Source organism: Plecotus auritus (assembly GCF_963455305.1).
Source record: "Plecotus auritus genome assembly, chromosome: 4".
Lineage (NCBI taxonomy): Eukaryota > Metazoa > Chordata > Mammalia > Chiroptera > Vespertilionidae > Plecotus > Plecotus auritus.
This window is the reverse complement of record NC_137775.1, coordinates 112110539-112132340: the sequence shown is the minus strand read 5'-3', so window position 1 is coordinate 112132340 and position 21802 is coordinate 112110539.

Genomic DNA, 21802 nt, shown 5'->3' with positions numbered 1-21802 from the left:
TTCTCGCAGTCTGGGAGCTCTCAATGGATGTCCAACTGACACCTTAGGCCTGCTCTCTGCGGGCCTAAGCTGTCAGTCAGACATCCTTGTAGATTCAGGAGAGGCTCTCACCACTGCTACTGCACTTGCCAGCCAGGAGGCCGGCTCAGGGCTTCTGGCTAAGCGGCGCTCCCCCCATGGGAGCGCATTGACCACCAGGGGGCAGGTCCTGCATTGAGCGTCTGCCCCCAGGTGGTCAGTGTACATCATAGTGACTGGTCGTTCTGCCGTTTGGTCAATTTGCATATTAGTCTTTTATTATATAGGACTAGATGCCCGGTGCACAAAATTCATGCACGGGGGAAAGGGGTGTCCCTCAGCCCAGCCTGCACCATCTCCAATCTGGGACCCCTTGAGGGATGTCCGACTGCCCATTTAGGCCCAATCCTACCAGGGTCGGGCCTAAACGGGCAGTCGGACATCCCTCTCACAATCTAGGACTGCTGGCTCCCAACTGCTCACCTGCCTGCCTTCCTGATTGCCCCTAACTGCTTCTGCCTGCCAGTCTGATCACCCCCTAACCACTCCCCTGCCAGCCTGATCGATGCCTAACTGCTCCTCTGCCGGCCCAATTGCCCCTAACTGCCCTCCCCTGCAGGCCTGGTCACCCCTAACTGCCCTCCCCTGCCAGCCTAGTCACCCCTAACTGCCCTCCCCTGCTGTCCTGGTCACCCCCAACTGCCCTCCCCTGCAGACCTGGTCCCCCCCAACTGCCTTCCTCTTCCAGCTCAGTCACCCCTAACTTTCCTCCTCTGCAGGCCTGGTCCCTCCCAATTGCCCTCCCCTGCTGGCCATCTTGTGGTGGCCATCTTGTGTCCACAGGGGGGCAGCCATCTTGTGTGTTGGAGTGATGGTCAATTTACATATTACTCTTTTATTAGATAGGATCGTTGTGTTATTTTCCATACAAACAACTATAAACCCACTTTTTCTCCACTCTGTATATAAATGTATCATATCAATATCTTGTACACCTTAAAATTACACAATGTTATATTTCAATTTAAAACAAGACATTGAGCACAATACGTAAGAAATTTTCTTTATGTTAAATGTATTTCAAATCAGTGTGGAAAACTTCTAACTAGAGAAAAATGAAATTATAACTATAAACAAAGCCAAACAATACATAAGAAAAATATTCATAACTTGTAAAAAAGGATTAATTTTCTTAACTTATAAAGAACTCATGTAAAGCAATAACAAAAAGATGATCATTACGTGAGAGAGAAGAAAAAGGAATAAATCTGACCTGTTTTTTTTCTGGAAGAAAGCAAAACAATGATGCCTACCTTTGAATATATGACAAAAAGAATGGGGTTGTGAGTGAAGATGTTTAGAGGGAGATGGGGAAGGGAAGTTTTCACCTTTCAGTTTCATCTTTCTCTACAGCATGGACATTTTTAATCATATCCAAGTATTTGTTTAACATGTCAACATATTGCCTAGGTGATGAAATTTTAAGCCAATATTTGTTTTTATTATTTTATTTATCTATATTAAAAATAAAAGCCAAATTATTATTATTTTTAATATTTTGAAGAAATTGTTTGTAATTTACTCTAGAATATTCCAATGTAGATAGTGAGAAATATGAGTTTCCATTTAATTTTATTCTAGGAGCAGATAATTATCATCTGAAGTGTCCCTATCAAAAACACATACTTCAGGGGTAGTCAGTTAGCTCTTAATAGCTCTAGCCAAAGCCTGTGACCCAGAGGCAGTTCCACCAGCTTTCAAGCATCTTTACCTCCTATCAACAACAGAGGCTTTAGTCGATTTTAGAAGTGATTTTTTTTCAGCTAATATTTTGTTGAGGATGTTAATATCTATGTTCATCAGGGATATTGGCCTGTAATTCTCTTTCCATGTGTTGTCTTTATCTGGTTTTGGAAATAGGATAATGCTGGCCTCATAAAAAGAGCTTGAAAGTGTTTCTTTCTCTTGGATTTTTTGGAATAGATTGAGGAGGATACGTGTTAGTTCTTCTTTGAATGCTTGGTAAAACTCTCCTCTAAAGCCATCTGGGCCAGGGCTTTTGTTTGCTGGCAGTTTTGTGTTGTTTTTTTTATTATTACTGCTTCAATTTCATTAATTGTTATTGGCCCATTCAGGTTTTCTGATTCTTCCTCATTCATTTTAGTAAGATTACAAGTTTCTAGGATTTGTCCATTTTGTCCACATTGTCCAGCTTGTTGGCATATAGTTTTTCATAGTACTTACTTACAATATTTGTATATTTATGGTGTCTGTTGTTACTTCATTGCTTTTGTTTCTGATTTTATTTATTTGAGTCCTCTCTCTTTGTTTCTTGATGAGTCTGGCTAAAGGTTCATCAATCTTGTTTATCTTTACAAAGAACCAGCTCTTCATTTCATTGATCTTTTGTATTTATTTTTTGTTTAGTTTTCTCTATGTCATTTATTTCTGCTCTGATCCTAATAATTCCCTTTCTTCTACTCACTCTGGGCTTTTCCTTCTAATTCTTTAAGCTGTAAGGTTATATAGTTTATTAAAAATTGTCTTGTATTTTGAGATAGGCCTGTAGTGCTATGAATTTCTCTCTCAGGACTGTTTTTACTGTGTCCCATAAATTTTGGGTTGTTGTGTGTTCGTTTCCATATGTTTCCAGGCAGTTTTTGCTTTATTCCTTGATCTCATTGGTAACCTATTCATTGTTTAATAACATGCTATTTAGCCTCTATGTGTTTGAATGTTTTTGAGTGTTTTTTACTGTAGTTGATTTCTAATTTCATGCCATTGTAATCTGCGAAGATGCTTAATATGATTTTGATCTTGAGCTTGTAGAGACTTGTTTTGTATCCTAAGATGTGGTCTGTCTTTGAGAATGACCCATGTGCACTTGAGAAGAATGTATATTCTGCGACTTTGGAGTGAAATGTTCTGTAAATGTCCATTAAATCCATCTATCTAGTGTGCCATTTAGAGTTACTGTTTCCTTGTTAGAGTTTTTGTCTGGAAGATCTATCTAGTGAAGTCAGTGGGGTGTAAAAGTTCCCTACTATGACTGTACTATTGTCAATTTCTCCCTTAAAGTTCTCCAGAATTTTAAAATATATTTAAGTGCTTCTATATTGGGGGGATATATATATATATATAATGTTTACCAGGTTATAGCCTCTTGTTGGAATAATTCCTCTGGTATTACGTAGTGATCTTTATTGTCTCTTGTGATGGCCTTCATTTTGAAGTGTATTTTGTCAAATTAGAGCAGGGGTGGGCAAACTTTTTGACTCGAAGGCCACAATGGGTTCTTAAACTGGACCGGAGGGCCGGAACAAAAGCATGGATGGAGTGTTTGTGTGAACTAATATAAATTCAAAGTAAACATCATTACATAAAAGGGTACGGTCTTTTTTTTTATTTCAATAGTTTTATTCATTTCAAACATTTTAACAAGAAGAATGTGAACACTAATTATTATAATTTGAAACTTCAAAAAATGGAGGAATCATAGCACAATAACATACCTTATATTGAAGATGGCAAAGGCAAAATAAAATTGCCTAACAAAGGAAAGGTACAAAAGCCTTTCAAATTAAACTTAAATATAATAAAATAATTTAAAACTAAAACAAATAGAAAAGAACAAAATGTGTAAACAGTAAATTAAACATTTTCTTTAGTGCAACTTCCAAATTATGCCCGGGACGTAGATGTAGATGGCAATGTAGACTGGGTTGAAAGGTTTTTGGTCTTTAAAACATCAACTTCAGTGGGAACAGTGTTGTTGGTCTCCTTTTTAGCTAATGCTCTGATACTGTGCTCTCCAGGGGCGTGTCTCCTTACATCACCACGATAACGTGTCTACGCATTCCCAGGGTGATGTCGGGAGACGCGTCCGCGGGCATTACAAGGAGCCTCTGGAAGATTGAGAGGTTGTTCCTTCTACTGAATGGGTGGATATAAATCCGCCCACTCAGAAGAAGGAGCTGCGGCCATGTTTTCCCACGTTGCCATGTTAACACTGCTGCTGGTGAAGGAGCGGAGGGGAGAGCAAGAGAACCCTCCGCTCTTTCGGCTCCGCGGGCCGGATAGAACAGCCTAACGGGCCGGATCGGCCTGCAGGCCGTAGTTTGCCCACGGCTGTATTAGAGTATTGCTACCTAAGCTTTTTTTGTTTGTTTGTTCCATTGCATGGAAAATTTTTTACCATCACTTCAATCTCATCCTGTGTGAGTCTTTTGTTCTGAGGTGGATCTCTTGTAGACAGTATATATGTGGGCCATGATTTTTATTCATTCATCTACCCTATGTCTTTTGATTGGAGCATTTAATCCATTTACATTTAGGGTTAGTATTGATCAGTTCTTATGTATCGCCATTTTAATTCTTCATGCTTATGTTTCTCCCTTGCACTATTTCTTCTTCTCATTACAACAGTCTCTTTAGCATTTTTTGCAGTGCTGGTTTGGTGGTGATAAACTACTTTAGCTTTTTTGGGGTCTGGGAAGCTCTTTATTTTACTGTCTAATTTTGAATGATAGACTTGCTCTATATAGTAGTCTTGGTTTCAAATACTTGCTTTTCATTACCTTGAATACTTCATGCCATTCCCTTCTGGCCTGTAGAGTTTCCACTGAAAAATCAGCTGATAGCCTTATGGAAGCTCCTTTATAGGTAAAATTGATTTTATCTTGCTGCCTTTAAGATTCTCTCTTTGTCTTTCATTTCTGGCATTTTAATTATGTGTTCGGGCATGAGGTCTGTTTTGTTTCTTCTTGCTTGGGACTCTCTGTGCCTCCTGAACTTGTGACTTTTTTCTTCTCCAGGTTAGGGAAGTTTTCTGCTATTATTTCTTCAAACAGGTTATCTATCCGTCTTACTTTCTTCACCTTCTGGCCCTCCTATGATGCAACTATTGTTATGTTTCACATTGTCCCACAACACCCTTAAGCTGTCCTTCTGTTTTTTGTTTTTTGTTTTTTTTCTTTTTGGTTCTCTGATTGAGTGATTTTTCCTACCCTGTCTTCTACTCCACTGATCCAATTCTTGGCTCCCCCTAATCTGCTGTTTATTTCTTCCAATGATTTCTTTATTACAGCTATGTCATTCTTCATTTCTAACTGGTCATTTTTCATAGTTTCTATATCTTTTCTCATGCTGTTGAGCAACCATGTAATTATTTTTCTAAACTCTATATCTGAAAAATTTCTTATCTCTATTTCATTTAGCTTTTTTTCTCTTGTTCTTTCATTTATGTCTTATTTTTTTATCTCCCTTTCTTTTTCTGCCTCTTTGGGTTTGTTTCTATGTATTCGGTAGATCTGCTCCAACTCCCAGTCTTCTTTGTAGGGACTCTAGTACAGGACAATGTCAGACACTGTTTCTGATTGTCCCCAAGTACCATTTGTTTGGAGCTATTAGCAATCCACAGCTGTGTCTGGGTACCTTTGGAAAGGACACAATGTTTACCAAGATTTGTTTTTCCTATCCCAGGTCCAGAAGCAAATCAGGCAAAGACTCAGAGCATACAGAGAACCACCTCTGCCTCTAGTTTGTTATTCTCAGTCTCTTAATGATCCTCAGGCTATATACTACAGCAAGGAGTAGATTCCACAGGGAGGTGCAAGATGTTTTCCCACAGAATGGGGCAATTACTCCCTCCCTAGGCAAAAGCTGCCTGGATGCTAAAGGTCTACCTGAGAAAGATATCCTCTGCAGTATGGGGAATTGACACAGCACAGGAAACTGGGGCGGCTGCCTTCCAAGCTCTAACCCAAGAACCCTCAACCCTAGATTCTCCTCACACAGCTCTAGTCACTCTGCCAGAGCCCAAGGTGAGTGGCTACACACAGAATTTTGTGCATTGGCCCTTTTAGAGGGTGCCTGCATCTTCAGCTATCTCTCCCTGGCAGACAGCAACTCCACTGCAATGTGGGCACCCTTCTGAGTTCTGGTGCTCTGAGATGGGGAGCCCAGCTCGGGGTTTAGAGTTCTCAGTGAAAACTCCCCACATCTGAGACATCCCCCTGGAACTTCAGCTGCTGTCTGTGGGAGCTCAGCCAGCCTTCTTGTGCCTCTGCACTTCCTCCCAGTCTCTAAGTGGTCTCCGCTTTATGTCCTTGGTCATAAGGGTTCTCACCAGCTAGTCTTCAGTTGATTATTTAGGATGGCTTTTCTATATTTTAGTTGTAATCCCAGTTTGGCCCTGGGAGAGTATCAGTATAGCTTCCACTTAATCTGACACTGTTTTAGAACCTATGATTTTATTCTTTACCCTCAGGAAAAACAATACAAATTCATTAAAGCCTGTGCTCATTTTCTCATTTTCTATCAATTGGGATAATTGCTTCCTACACAAAAGCCAGTCTCCTCTTAACTGGCTCATTACCTTGAGATAAAGGTTTTGAAACTTCTTCAAACTGTAATCACTGAAGTGACCTAAAAAGAAATTACTTTTGAATATGCTGACACATCTGTAAGCCAAGATATTTTTTAAATTCAATTCATTGTTTTCCAGATCCAATTTATTCCTTGTCAAGTTATTATTTGCACCATTTTTCCTGTCTAACTGTCATGGTACATTTATTACTTTCTGAGTCATAATAGTGGCAAACATACAGAGCAGTAAAAGACAAAATGAGTTAATGTGTTCATCACAGGTCTCTGTATTGATAGAGCTAATGTGAATCAGAAAAGGAATATGATTAAAGATCCTCTAGTTTCCTCTGCAGTTGAAGACAATTTGGTTAATAAACATTTCCAATCATTATTTTCATGCTAACTGGTTTTATCTTTGCATCTTCTAGGTTTATGTCACTGCTGCTGAACATCCCAAAAAGAACCTTTGCTTCTTTGAATCAGTGAGAAAAGCCAAAAGATATGAAATAAAACAAATTTTTAAGTAATAAAATAAATGAACTCATAACACATAATAAATATTTTTAAAAATTTTTATTGATTTGAGAGAGAGAGACTGGTTTGTTGTTCCACTTATTTACGCATTCATTGGTTGATTCTTATATGTTCCCTAACTGGGGATTGAAACTGCAACCTTGGCTTATCAGGATGATGCTCTAACTAACTGAGGTATCTGACCAGGACCTGATAATGAGTAATTTAAATTCTTCTTTGGTGGTATAGGTAAAGACCTCAAATAGATTCTTAAAAGCATCTACATAGATTCAAGACATACATCACTACAAATGGAATAATATCTCCTAAAAAGAATTAAAATGTCCCAGTGTACAACCACCATATCTATCAAACATTTATTTAGCACATATTACATAGGGGTCACTGACATAGACATGTGGGCCTTGGTTTGTGTTCTCAGTGAGCATACTTTGGGTTGAGGAGAATATTTTGCATGTACCTGTGCAATTTCCCCAACACTATTTATTGAAGAGACTGCCTTTGCTCCATTGTATGTTCTTGCCTCCTATGTAAAAGCTTAATTGACCATAAAGGCATGGATTAATTTTTGGGCTCTCCTTTCTGTTCCACTGGTTGGCATGCCTGTTCTTGTGCCCGTATCAGTCTGTTTTGTGTGTGTGTGTGTTGTTTTTTATTTTTTTGTTGTTAATCCTCACCTGAGGATATTTTTCCATTGATTTTTAGAGAGAGTGGAAGGGAGGGAGGGACAGAGAGAGAAATATCAATGTGAGAGAGACACATCTATTGGTTGCCTCCCACATGAGCCCAGACCAGGGCCAGGGATAGAGCCTACAACCAAGGTACATGCCCTTGACTAGAATCAAACGCTTGACTCTCAGACTGTGGGTTGATGCTCTATCCACTGAGCCAAATCAGCTAGGGCAGTACCATTCTGTTTTGATTATAATGTCCTTGTAGTAAAGTTTGATATCTAATATTGTGATACCTCCAACTTTGTCCTTCATTCTCAAGATTGCTGTGGCTATTCAGGATCTTTTTGTTTTCATATGAATTTTTGGAATATTGTTTCTGGATATGCAAAATATTCCATTGGTATTTTAATAGGAATTGTGTAGAATCCATAGATTGCTTTGGGTAGTAATTTTAATTATGTTAATTCTTCTAATCCACAAACATGGTATATATGCTTTCACTTATTTGTATCTTCCTTAATTTCTTTCCTCAATATCACATAGTTTTCCAAGTGCAAGTCTTTTACCTTTTTGGTTAAATTTAGTCCTAGGTGCTTTACTTTTTGTTGTTGCAATAGTAAATGGGGTTGTTTTCTTAGTTTCCATTTCTGATAGTTTATTATTGGTGTATAAAAATGCCATTGATTTCTGGATATTGATTGTGTATCCTTCAACTTTTCTAACTTCACTTATTAACTCTAGTAGTTTTTTGTTTTTTTTTGTGGAGTCTTTAGAGTTTCCTATATACAATATCATGCCACCTGCAAATAATGACAATTTTACTTCCTCCTTTCCAATTTTGAAACATTTTATTTCTACTTCTTGTCTGATTGCTATGGCTTGAACTTCCAGTACTATGTTGACCAACAGTAGTGAAAGCATACATCCCTATCTTGTTCCTGATCTTAAGAAAAACAATTTTAATTTTTGCCCATTGAGTATGATGATGGCTATAGGTTTTTCATATGTGGCCTTTATTATGTTGAGGTATGATCCCTCTATTCCCATTTTGCTGAGAGTTTTTGTCAAAAAAAGGGTGCTGAATTTTGTTGATTTTTTTGCATCTATTGATATGATCATGTGATTTTTTAATCTTTCATTTTCTTTATGTGATATATCACATTTATTGATTTGCAGATATTGCACCAACCTTGCATAATTGGGATAAATCCGACTTGATAATGTTGTATGATTTTTTTTTTTACTGTATTGCTGGATCTGATTTGCTAATATTTTGTTGAGGATTTTAGCTTCTATATTTGCTTGAGGGATATTTGCCTATAATTTTCTTTCTTTGTTGTCATTTATTCAGTTTTTATTTTTTAAATTAAATTTATTGGGGTGACACTGGTAAACATGAACATATAGGTTTCAGGTGTGAGTTTCTATGTTACAAGATCTGTATATTGCACCATGTGCCCACTACCCAAAGTCAAATCTTCTCCTGTCACCATATATTAGTACCCCTTCTCTTCCTACCCTGCTTCCCCTCTGGCCATCACCACACTGCTGTTTGTGTTCACGAGTTTCATGTTTATATCCCACATATGAGTGAAATCATATAGTTCTTAGGTTTTTCTGACTGACCTATTTCATTTAGCATAATGTTCTCAAGGCCCATCCATGTTGTTGCAAATGGCGCTATTTCATCTTTTCTTTGGCTGATTAGTATCCATAGTGTATATGTGCCACATCTTCCTTATACAGTCCCCTATTACTCTTTGTTGTGTCTTTATCTGATTTTTGTATTAGGATAATGTTGGTCTCATAAAAAGAGCTGGGAAATATTCCCTCCCTTTGAATTTTTTGGAATAGTTTGAGGAAGATAGGTGTTCTTTGAACGTTTGGTAAAATTCACCTATAAAACCATCTGGTTCAGAAATTTTGTTTGCCAAACGTGGTGTTTTTTTAAAATTATTATTGCTTCCATTTTATTAGTTGTTGGCCTATTCAGGTGTTCTACTTCTTCCAGATTCAGTTTTGGAACATTGTATGTTTATAGGAATTTGTCCATTTCACCCAGGTTGCCTATTTTATTGGCATGTACTTGTTCATAATATTTTCATAAAATCATTTGTTTTTCTGTGATGTCAGTTGTTATCTCTCCTCTTTCATTTCTGATTTTATTTATTTGGATCCTCTCTCGTTACTTGATGAGTCTAATTAAAGGTTCATCAATCTTGTTTATCTTTTGAAAGAACCACCTTTTGGTTTCATTTTGTATTTTTTATGTCATTTATTTCTGCTCTGATCTTTATCATTTTCTTCCTTCTACTTACTCTGAGCTTTTTCTTGTTGTATTTTTTTCTAGTTCTTTTAGTTGTAGGGTTAGATTGTTTATTTGAGATTTTTCTTGTTTTTTGAGGGAGGCCTGTGAACTTCCCTCTCAGGACTGCTTTCACTGTATCCCATAGACTTTGCATTGTTGTGTGTTCATTTTCATTTGTTTCCAGGTAATTTTTGATTTCTTCCTTGATCCCGTTGGTAACCCATTCATTGTTTAATAACATGCTAATTAGTCTTCATGTGTTTAAATATATCTGAGCTTTTTTATCATGGTTGATTTCTGGATTATGTCATTGTGATATGAGAAGATGATTGGTATTATTTCAAGCTTGTTGAATTTGTTAAGACTTATTTTGTGTCCTAACATGTGGTCTATCTTTGAGAATGTTCCATGTGCACTTGAGAAGAATGTATATTCTGCTGCTTTGTGATGAAATGTTCTGTAAATATTAATTAAAACCCTCCAATCTAGTATGTCATTTAAAGGCACTGTTTCCTTGGTGATTTTTTTGTTTTGTTTTGTCCTGGAAGGTCTATCCAACTGATAACAGTGGGGTGTTAAAGTTCCCTACTATCACTATATTGCTATTGATATCTCCCTAAGTGTCCACTAAGAGCTTTTTTCATATATTTAGGTTTTCCTATATTGAGAGCACATATGTTTGTAAGTGTTATAGTCTTTTGTTGAATTGGTCCTTTTAGAATTATGTACTGACCTTTTTTTGTCTCTTTTTATGGCCTTTATTTAAAGTGTATTTTGTCAGATCTAAGTATTGCTATCTCAGCTTTATTAAAATTTCTATCTGCATGGAATATTTTTTACATGCCTTCACTTTCAGCATGTGTGTATCATTTGTTCTGAGGTGGGTCTGTTGTAGACAACATATATATGAGTTTTATTTTCTTATCCATTTGGCTAACCTATGTCTTTTGATTGGAGTATTTAATCCACTTACGCAGCCGTGGGCAAACTACGGCCCGCAGGCCGGATCCGGCTGTTCTATCCGGTTCTCTTGCTCTCCCCTCCGCTCCTTTACTTTGAATTTATATTAGTTCACACAAACACTCCATCCATGCTTTTGTTCCAGCCCTCCGGTCCAGTTTAAGAACCCATTGTGGCCCTCGAGTCAAAAAGTTTGCCCACCCCTGGACTAGAGGCATAGGGTCCTTAGCCACTGCAGGCTGCCAGCCGGATACTCCCTCCCTTCCCCTGGCTGTCCCAGCTGCCTGGTGGAACTTTCAGATGAACTCCTCAAGGGGACAATTTGCATTCTACGCTTTTATTTTATACTAGAGGCCTGGTGCACGAAACTTGTGCATGGAGGGGGGGTTCGCTCAGCCCAGCCTGCACCCTCTTCAATTGGGGACTCCTTGGGGGATGTCCTAAACCGGCAGTCGGACATCCCTCTAGGAATCTGGGACCGCTGGCTCCTAACTGCTCACCTGCCTGCCTGCCCGATCGCCCCTAACTGCCTCTGCCTGCCAGCCTGATCACCCCAAACTGCTCTCCCCTGCCGGCCTGGTTGCCCCCACCTGACCTCCCCTGCTGGCCTTATCTCACCCCCAATGGTCCTCCCCTGATCTCACCCCCAACTGCCCTCCCCTGCAAGCCTGACCTCGCCCCCAACTGCCCTCCTCTGCTGGCCAATTTGGTTCTGATTGGTCAGTTTCTATGCCAGTCAGCGTTAAAAGCTCTGCCTCCTAGGCAGCCATTGGTTCCCCACAGCACCCAGATTTGGTTCTCATTGGTAGGTTTCTATGCTAGTCAGTGTCAAAAGCTCTGCCTCCTAGGCAGCCATTGGCTCCCCACACACCCATATTTGGTTCTGATTGGTCGGTTCCTATGCCAGTCAGTGTCTCTGGGCCTATCAATGGGGCCTGATCAGAAAGGTGGGACTGATCAGCAGCCCCGGTGGAGGCTTGGAGAGAAATGGAGGCACAGCTGCTGGCCAGACTGGGAGAGAGAGAGGCAAGTGCTGATCAAAAGCTGCCTCACAGGCAGTGGATCAGTCCCTGCTTCTCTCTTCAGTCCTCTCTCTGGCTCTGATTCGCAGCCCCCTCAGCAGTCAGTGCTGGGGCACCGCACCTGTGCTGGGGCCATGGCTGGGGCCACAGCAACCCAGTGCTGACTGCAGGACTGACTTCCAATTGGTCGAGCCTCAGTCATTACTGGTCGTTATGACCCAGGGTTTTTATATTTTAGGATGATAGGTATTTATTGCCATTTTTTTTTCTTTATTGCTATTTTCCTCTCTGTGTGTGTTTCTTCATCTTCTTAAATCAGTCCCTTTAGCATTTCTGGCAGTGCTGGTTTGGTGGTAATGAACTCCTTTAGATTTCTTTTGTCTGGGGAACTCTTTATTTTGACTTCAATTTTTAATGATAGCCTAGCTCTGTGGTCAGCAAACTGCAGCTCGTGAGCCACATGTGGCTCTTTGGCCCCTTGAGTGTGGCTCTTCCACAAAATACCATGGCCTGGGCAAGTCTATTTTGAAGAAGTGGCGTTAGAAGAAGTTTAAGTTTAAAAAATTTGGCTCTCAAAAGAAATTTCAATCGTTGTACTGTTGATATTTGGCTCTGTTGACTAATGAGTTTGCCTACCACTGGCCTAGCTGGATAAAGCAGTTTTGTTTGCAGGTTGTTCTTGCTTTCTATTAGTTTGAATACTTCATGCCAATCCCTTCTGGCCTCAAGTGTTTCTGTTGAGAAATCAACTGACAGCCTTATGGGAACTGCCTTGTAGGTAACTGACTGTTTCTCTCTTTAAGATGTTTTCTTTGTCTTTAATCTTGGCCATTTTAATTATGATGTGTCTTTTGGTTCATTTTGTTTGGGATTCCCTATGCTTCCTGAACTTTTGTGGCATTTTCCTTCACCAGGTGAAGGAAATTATTATTTCTTCATTATTTCTTCAAACAGGTTCTCTACTCCTTGCTTGTTTTCTTCTCCTTCTGGGACCCATATGATGCAGATGTTGTTACATTTCATTTTGTCCCTTAAACTATCCTCCTGCTTTTTAAATATTTTTTTTCTTTTTGCTGTTCTAATTGAGTGATTATTTTCTATTTTGTCTTCTAATTCATTGATTTGATCCTCTGCTTCATGCAGTCTGCTGACGATTTCTTCCAGTGCATTCTGTATTTCAGATATGGCACTCTTCATTTCTGACTATTTTTCCTGGTTTCTATGTCCCTTTTCATGCTGTTGTTATGCTCATGAGCTCCTTGAGCATGTTTATAACCATTACTTTGAACTCTCTAACTAATAAATTGCTTGCCTCCATTTTATTTAGCGCTTTTTCTGAAGATTCCTCCTGTTCTTTAATTGGGACCTGTATCTTTGTCTCCCCATTTTGTTTATCTCTTTGTCTTTGTTTCTATGTATTAGAATCTAATAATTAGATAGAACCACTATGATTCCCAGTCTTGGTGGAGTGGCCTTCTGTAGTAGGTATCCTGTGGGATTGAATGGTATAGTTTTCTTGACCTCCTGAGCTGTGTGCTCTGTGAATGCCTCATGTGTATGTTGTTTAAGCCCTCTTGTAATTGAGTCTTGATTGCAGTTGGCTCTTTTTTGGTTAGGATTAATCCTTAGGTTGGCTGACTATGAGGCTCAATTCTGACTCTAGCATGGAAATTGCTATACACATCCAATCTTAAGGTTCCTTGATGGGCTCAGTGGCACAATCATTAACCCTTCAGGCTGGGTGTCTATAGAAGTTATCACCATGTATGAGATGCTATGCAGGGGCTGCCCACTGAGAAAGGGTTGTTCCCAACATAGTCTGGAGCCTTATGGGATCCACGTTTTGTGTGTCTATTTAGATCAAGCTTGGGTGTGGTCTGAAGCCCACTGCTGGTTTTGTTGGTTCTGTGTACTTTGGAGTGAGTTTCAGAAGCAGGTTGTGTGTAACTGGCCTTGTGTGTAGTAACTGCAATGTTCACTGTTTATGTCTGTGTCTACTAGACCTGTATGTGTGTGGAAGGGATCAATCTGTGTAAATGGGTTGGCTTTATTCAGGTTAGAGCAGGGAACAGATCTGTGGTAGAACCAAGACTTCTTGAGGCCAGCCTCTACCTGTCAGCTACTCATCTCTTCCCTCAGGTTGCCTTGTCTTCCTCCAGAGCCTTCCAAAGAGAGTCTGTTCGATGGACACAGGCAAGTCTAGGTTGGGTTATTGCACTCCCTGATTGGAGATTATGCAGTCAGGCATTTAATAAGAGGAAATTAGTCTCTGCTTCAAAGTCAAACTCCTCAGACTCTATCAGAGACTCTTACTCCAGTTCCCCTGAAGGGGGCTTGCTGCAGGATCAGGTTGGGTACAGCCTAAGTCTTCTTTGCAGGAGCAGTTTCCGCCACCCTGGGCTCAAGGGGATTGATCAAAAAGAGTCTCCAGTTGAGGATGTTGCTGGCCCAATCCAAAGGAGGGGGCTAAGCATTTCCTCCCATTTCTACACAATAACCCCTGAGGGTCTCACACTTGAACTGTCCTGCTCTGAGCTACTTTCCCATCACCACAGAATTGTACCACTGTGGGTATCCAGGACTTCACAGGGCTGAACCAAACATTCTCCTGTGGTGGTTTTCACAGCCAGCAGGAGGCAGGAAGGGCCTCTACCTGTACTTCCCATGACTGCCTGGCAGATGTCACAGGGGAGCCCAGATCAGCCTCCCCAGAATGCAATCAAAAGCCCAGCACTGCCCTATCTCTCACTTGAAGCCTCCCCTTTGGCTACAGTCCAAAATTCCAAGCTCTGTGAAGCACTGGAACCCTGTGCCACCAGACCAAGCAGGAGGGGTTAGAAAAATCAGCCCCATGTAGGACTACAATCTTTCTGTGAAGGTGGTCTCAGTAAAGCAGGGGCCAAAATTCCCATTCTGTTTAGGTTCCTAACTCTGCAATGCAAGCCCCAAATCCCCAACCTGCCCTACACACTGTGCAACCAACCCAGCATAATATGGCAATCTGGGAGGCTCCACACATGGGAGAAGGGGTTCTAACCACTCACTGGAGGTGGGAGAGACTGTTCCCCTTTCCCAAGCCAAATAGTTTAGTCGCAGACGGGGGCTCTGCATAATGCCTTTTAAGAAAGTAGAGGGTCCCTCAAAGTCACTGCTAGGTGCAGCTGCAGATCCCTCCAAACACAGGAGCACTCCAGAGGACAAGAGTAGCAGAGTATAGGTAACTTATTTGAGCACACATTCATAATGGAGGACATCCCCCAAATATAAAAATAATGTTCAAAAGGCACTGAGCAGCCTCAAAATGGCAAGTACAGTTCACAAAACATTTAAAACCAAGGTGAGTCACATTATTACAGTGGTTTGATGGCTAAAAGGCTAAAAGGGATTTTTTAAATTGCCAGTATGTTTCAAAATTTAGGCCATGACTCATTAGTCATAAAAATCAATGTAGCAGGTTCCATAGTTTTAAAAACTAAAATAGAATTGAAAATACCCCTATGTATTGCATTTATTGAAGGCAAGTACTGTCTGGCAAAACATTTGCCCTAATTATAGATATGTGTCTATATTTATATTTGTACATGTATAGTATGGGTATATTAGTGTCCTAAGCCCCAATGTAAAATAATGTACTTTTTTTTCTTCTTCTGTCTTTTTTTCTCTTTCTTTTCCTTCTTTCTTTCTTTCTTTCTTTCTTTCTTTCTTTCTTTCTTTCTTTCTCTCTCTTTCTTTTCCTTTCTTTCTTTCTTTCTTTCTTTTCTTTCTCTTTCTTTCTTTCTTTCTTTCTTTCTTTCTTTCTTTCTTTCTTTCTTTCTTTCTTTTTCTTTCTTTCTTTCCTCTCTCTCCTTCCTTCCTTCCTTCCTTCCTTCCTTCCTTCCTTCCTTCCTTCCTTCCTTCCTTCCTTCTTTCTTTCTTTCCTTCCTTCCTTCCTTCCTCTTTCTTTCTCTTTCCTTCCCTCCTTCCCTCCCTCCCTCTCTCTCTCTCTCTCTCTCTCTTTCCTTTGAAAGAGTGGATGGGAGGGAGGGGGAGAGAGACAGACAGACAGAGAGACATTCATACAAGAGAGAAGCATTGATTGGTTGCCTGCCATATGCTCCCCACCCCCGGCCCCCACCCAATCAGGAATCAAAGGCACAATGCTTTGATGCATGGGCGGACACTCCACCCAACTGAGCCACTCAGCCAGGGCCTAAAATGTATTTTAATGTGAGCCATGGTGAATAAAGGAAAAAAAATTAAAAATAGTGGTCAAATCCAACCTCTCCATTTTACACTTAAAGGGGAAAATTCAAGGCTCAGAGAAATCAAATACTCATCTATGGTGGTTAAACCAAAGCTAGAATTGGGATGCAGAAAATCTCTCAATCCTACTCTCCATTATAAGGACATCATCTATCACCTGAAGAATACTTCCCATTTTCTTTGTAAATCTCTTCTTGCATTAGCCCTGTTGTGAAATTAAATGTATTTATTAATTACTAGATCACAAAATATTGTAAATATTATAGTTGCATTTGGAATTAGACAATAATTAATAGTTGTTCCTTACAGTAGTTAATACTAGTTTTAATACTATGTTGCATATTAACTCTGGAAAGATAATTAATCTGTGTTATTTTAAAGATTTTTCAGTCAGCAGCTATGTTAAGGATTGCAGAGAAGACACTGGTTTAGTAGCAATAAGTGCATTTTTAAAGAAGATAATTCTATTTTCAGTAAATAAGGGATTTTAAAGGTGTAATCTGCTATGCTAAATGAAAATATTTTTCTTGCTAGTTTTCTACTATGTTTGTTTCTATCAACACATTACATACATTTTTCAAAGACAGTTTTTATGATTTGAAAGAAAATATGAAAACAAAAGTTTTTCAACAGTTTCTTTATTAACAATGCAGCTACATTAAAAAATTTGTATTACTAGAAAAAAGTACTTAAACCTCATGGATTTTCATGGATAAGAATTTTACAAGTAATAATAAATATTTTTAAAATTACAGTTTACTCTTTCCAGTCCTCATTTTAACTGAATGTCTAAAAATTCTATTTCTAAATTCAAAGATTTGGCCAGCTTGGAATATAGTTCTATCTTCAATAATAAGGAGGTTCATCAAATCTTTTTGAACGGTTGGTGTACACCATTGAATGTCTTATAAACACAAATGTAATATTAATACTTCTATTACACAATATTAAAACTTAATTGTTTTCAAGATTTTAATGATAAAGAGGGTCAAAGAGGAGTAACTATACCAAAATTCAGTGAACAATAAAAATAAATGATTAACACTTTAGATAATTCAGAGAACCCCCATAACACTGTGTACTCTTTTCCTTCCTACAGAACACTCAATAAAGGTAGTCATGAAAAGTACACTTTTGCAAAGTGAACCCAGAATCCTTCTATTTGCTAATTCAGTGCCATAACCCAGATTTTGATATCGATTTTAAAAGTTTACTTTTTATCACAAATTAATATTTTTGAACTCTCAGTGAGAGTGAAATGCACATTTTTTTACATGTTGACTCATCATTTGCTATGGAAATTAATTTTCTTAATAAAAGACATACTAGGACAAGGTATTGTTCCTTTCCAAGAACATTTTCCCTATACTGAGTGGTTCTTTGATATAGGAAGCTTATTATGATACACAAAGTGTGCATAGGAAGGCTGCAAATCTAATCTGATATGACAAAGAATGAGGTTAAAAAATGTAGTTATCAGGTGTTTGGTGTAGTCATTAGAAATGTCTCTTCCTGCCAGACTACTTTGTCCTGCTCAATGAATACTCTTCTATTCCAACGTTACAGTAAATGAATACTGTTACCACACTGAGGTGGGTGGGGAAGGTGCTGATATTTTTTCTTGGGCACATGATATACTCACTGAATACAGCACCAAGTCTACTTCCTGCAGTGAGTCCCTCTTACCATCAATTAAGACAATTATTTTACTTAAATAGATAATCCCTTTACTATTTTTCTACTGCCTTGACAGATGTGTTTTGCCAATATTACTAATTACACTGGAGGAAGGTTATAAATATAAACTCCCTTTTATATTGTGTTCTATGGCCAGTTGCCATAGTCCTCCTAAGAAAAGAAAGTTTTGGTGTTTCTCAGGACATGTTAGCTCTTGCCCTATTTGAATTAATGCAAATTTAGAATAAAACCAGCTATGAAATTTCAATTTCTTGAGTTACTTCTCAAGAAGCTGCGAAATTAAAAAAACAAATGTAAAATATGGAGCTCTTCAATTTGCTTTAAAATTGACTAGTCTTAAATAAGTTTCTTTCACTTGCTCTTATAGTATTAATATTTAATACTAAATATTATGCCAACCAGAATATCCAGTTAACAGCAGAAAATTTCCACATTTCTTAAAAATGGAGATCTTTATAAAATCTCATTAATGACTTTATAAATTGTAATACTCATATTTGGTACAGGTGCAATGAAATAGACATTTACATGTACTGCTGGAGGTGACATAAACTGCTACCATCTTTCAGAAAAGGTGATTGGACAGTATACATCAAAAACCTTAACATGTTTCACACTGATTCAAAACTTGGACTTTTAGGAATTTAGTTTACTAAAATGTATGAGAAATGGATATTTTTGCATTAGAGTGTTCATCCAGCATTATTTGGAATATAGAAAAACTGGAAACAATATAAATATACAATAGCTAGGAATTGGTTATTGAAATGATAGGCTACTTGTATAATAGATTACTACACAGCCATGAAGAAAAATCCCAATTGAAATATTGTACTTACAAGCAAAGAAAAAAATGCTAACAGTTGCTATATCTCAGTGGTGAATTTCCAGGTGAGTTTCACTTTTTTTTCTGGCTTTATTGTGATACTACAGGCCCGTTGCACGAAGAGATTCATGCAATAGGCCTTCCTTCTCTTGGCTTCCAGCACCAGTTTTCCTCCGGCACTCAGGACCCAGGCCTTCGCTCCGGCTGGAGTCTGTGGTCTTTGCTGCAGACTCCGGCCAGAGTCTGCCGCCTTCATCTTCAGCTTTCATCTTCGCTGCAGACTCTGGCTGGAGTCTGCCATCTTCGTCTTTGCTGCAGACACTGGAGTCTTTGTCTTTGTCTTTGCTGCAGCTGGAGTGCCGCTCCTGTAGATCCCTTCACCCCCCGCCCTCCCTCTCATAGCGGGCATCCTGCCCCACCTGGCCACTCCATGCCTGGAGCAGCTGGGCAGCCGCCATCTTTGTCCTTCTAATTTGCATATTCCCTCCTGATTGGCTGGTGGGCGTAGCGGAGTGATGGTCAATTTGCATGTTTCTCTTTTATGAGTGTAGACAATTGACACTTAACATTGTGTAAGTTTAAGGTGTGCATGTATTGGTTGGAAACTTTATAAACTGCAAAGGGAATACCACGATAGTATCAGCTACAGTCACAATAGTTACCCTTTCTTTTTTGTGGTGAGATTTAGGATCTACTGTCTTAGCACTTTTACTCTCTTTATGCCTTTCTGTATTTTCCAATTTTCCTTCAGTGTACCCTTTACTTTTTAAAAAGCATTTAAAAATTCATTTGCTGTCAGTAGCATGAAGGAAAGTATTCTTTAAAATTACAGTTCAGTACAAATGAAATTTAATGTTTTCTTTACTATAATTGTAACGTCTAAATTTTTGCACCTCTTTTTGTCTCCCATATATATTAAAATGTGAAAAGAGCCAAAAGTTCCCTTTTTTCCCCAAATGAAATCTCAAATAAGACCACCATACCCTCAACTTAGTAGGCCCATTTGTGTAATTTCTCTTCATAATTATAATGAATTCTTCACTGTGCCTGTAGGAAAACATCTTCCATCTTTTAAATTCCATCAATCTTCTCCCTTCACCTCCTCTCTCCTGTTCATCCATGTTCTGGAGTCTGTATGTAATGCTTTTTTCTTCAAGGTCTTCATTATTCAGAAGGTTCCATATAAAACAGTTAAGTAATGCAAACTCTATTCATATTTATAACGTTATTGATTAGGAAGCTATTGCAACAATTTCCAAACAATGTCATGTGTCAACCAATGGTCACTGGCACCAATTCAACACCAACAGGAATCCTCAATTTGAGGTGCAGTAAAGAAACTTTATTCAATGCAAACAGCTCAATTATGATACAGCATGGCTGTGAGAACAGCCTGGCTGTAGAACAGCGCCATCGTGTTACAGCTCAGTCATGAAGCAGCATGGCTGTGGAACAGCACTGCTGTGAGGCAGCCCTGGGGCACAGTGGCTTTGGGGTGTAGCCTCTTCAGCTAGACAGTTCTGCTCTACTGTGGTTTGTCCCACCTGTTCTGGTCCACTCCACTCTGCACCAGTCTGCTCTGCCTTGATTCACTCCAGTGAGAAGTCTTCAGTGTTTCAGCTCTAGCTAGAGAAATGCAGTCTTCAGTCTCGTAATAAAGGAAAGCATGTTCCCTGAGACAGAGGGAAGCTGATTTCTATAAAGAGAGTCCACACCCTTGATCCCTGATTAGTCCAGATTTATGCAAATGAGGACTCCAAATCCTCCCAGTTTGGTAAAAAAGGCACTGTCTTAATTGATCAGAATGGAACTGCTCTGATTGGTCAGCGATGATGCTGTTGGGATACACTGTATTTTTTTCCGTGTATAAGATGCTATTTTTTTCTAAAATCGTTAGACTGAAAATCGCGTGGCATCTTGTACATGGAAGTCAGCCAAGGAGGGAGCCCGTGCAGGTGCGTAGCTGCCCATGCCTTGTCAAACAGGCTTCCTCCAATCACAAGCCTTATTGTTACTGACGTCAGCTGATGCCGTAATTGGAGGTGGAGGTGGAGAGTGCCCAGATGCAACAGGGACTGGAGAGTTCTGAGCCCATACAGACGTCAAAAAATAAAAAGATAAATACCGGTAAGCGATTGTCTTACTCTGCAAAATTCAAATGGAATGTAATCAGCTATGCAAAGGAGCATGGAAATGAAGAGCTGCAGAGAGACAATTTGGACCTCCTCCCACTGAGTGTATGATCAGACAGTGGAGAAAACAGGAAGAACAACTCCCTAAGATGCCAAAAAAGAAGAAGGCCTTAAGAGGAAAACCAGCAAAAGGTTTAAAATATTGATTTCTTAATTTTGGGTTGGAAAAATGGGGGCATCTTATACATGGGGGTGTCTTATACATGGAAAAATATGGTAGTTGCAGAGCACCAATTAGACAGGGAATGTCTCAGGTTTATTTGTTGAAATAAGATTCCAGGAACTCCTCTATTGGGCTGTCTCAGATGGCAGAAACACAGTGTAGGCTTCTCCCCAAGGTGCTGGTATGCATGAGAGCACCCTGTATAGAAATGGTTGCTAAACTCTGTTTTTGTTTGTTTGCTTAGTTTTGTTTTAAATGGAGCCCAGGTAGCCACCAGGAGGCCTTCTAAGTAGGTATCCTCGTTTTCAGGGTTCACACATGTAACCAACAACTGCAGTGGAGAAATGTATTGCAACCTAACACAATTCATTAAGAGCTCTCAGCCATCGAATCTCTGCAGCAGCCTCAGTACCACTTGAAGAACTAATTGCAGAGTCTACTTCTCTTTGCAGAGCAGTGTTCCACCTTTCTGGCACAGAAGTAAGCAACCACATTCCCCATGAGCTTCCTAAGGAAGAAAGAGGTGGGTAGGGGAGGAACAAGTTGCCAAACCTACTTAGGCACACTCCACAGAGATTAACCCACCAAATTAAAGGGCAGGGGTTCACCCAAGTCAACTTTAAAAGGGTTCAGAGTTCTGCCCTGGCTGATGTGGCTCAGTTGGTTGGGTATCCCCCGCCCCTTGTGCACTGAAAGGTTGCAGGTTTGATTCCTAGTGAGGGCAAGCCTGGGTTTCAGGCTCAGTCCTCGGTAGGGGGCTTAAAGGAGGCCGCCAATCAATTTTCCATTCTCACATGAT